Genomic DNA, 1,134 nt, shown 5'->3' with positions numbered 1-1,134 from the left:
AGATCGCCGTGGCTCCTGTGATTAGACTGGCTGGTAGGAGACAGGTGGCAGTAGCATTAATGGTGAAGAGAAAATAGTGGCAGCCATGGAGATGGACAGAAGTAGACAAATTTGGGTTATATTATACATTCCAAGGGTAGAATCGACAAGACTAGATGATGGATTGATGGGTGGGAGATGTAGAGACTGGGAGAGAAGCAAGATTCTGATGGATGGAAAAACTAAGAACTTCTATTTTGGGTGTGGTAAGTGTAAGTCTATTAGACACGCAAGTAGAGATGTCACTTGGCAGATAAACATCTGGATTTCAGGGCAAGGTCCAAGCTAGATAAAGAAACCTGGACATGGTCAGCATGAAGATGGTGTTTAAAGCCATGGAACTTCTCTTGGGCATCCCTATAAGACCCCTTTGAGGCACTTGTTTCCCCTCACAATGGATGCAGTGCATCTTCCATTCTGAATTCCAGAAGTAACAACCTCCTGCTCCCAGAAGCTAAACTCTCCAGACTTAGTCTTCTGAATTCCCACTGGGATTTCACCTCCCTGGATTCAATTCCCGACTCCACAAGGACCCTCTACCAATCCACTTCACAATATATGGTGGAACTCACAGTTTCAAATCTTGTCTTCTATGTTTGAAAGCGTTTTCCTCTGGGCATTTTGAAACCTGGCTTTCCCCTAATGATGCTAGTCCTCTCTGTGGTGAAGGTTGCTCTTTCTTCAACCTCCATCACTAGAGGAATGAAGGTAGAAGACAAGGGTTATTATTTTCTCTCCCCCGGACCATTGGCAACCTCCTCCTCCTCTCCCAAAGCATGTGCCTTTTGCATTTGCCATGCTCTTCCTGTCTTCACAGCACAATCTTATCCATCAAAATCTTTATTATGCTCTTAACTACTTGTATAACTAGCTTAGTCTTTCTCCACATCTTATCCCTACCACCATCCTTGTTTGTTTGCTTTTTGAGACAAGGTGTTGCTCTGTCACCCAGGCTGGAGTTCAGTGGCGTGATCTTGGCTCACTGCAGCCTTGACCTCCTGGGCTCAAGTGATCCTCCCATGTCAGCCTCCTGAGTAGCCAGGACTACAGGCGCACGCCATCATGCCCGGCCTGGCTTTTTTTTTTTTTTTTTTT

The sequence above is a fragment of the Colobus angolensis genome, unplaced genomic scaffold (genome assembly GCF_000951035.1).
Source record: "Colobus angolensis palliatus isolate OR3802 unplaced genomic scaffold, Cang.pa_1.0 Scaffold236, whole genome shotgun sequence".
Classification (NCBI taxonomy): Eukaryota; Metazoa; Chordata; class Mammalia; order Primates; family Cercopithecidae; genus Colobus; species Colobus angolensis.
This window is presented reverse-complemented; position numbering follows the sequence as displayed.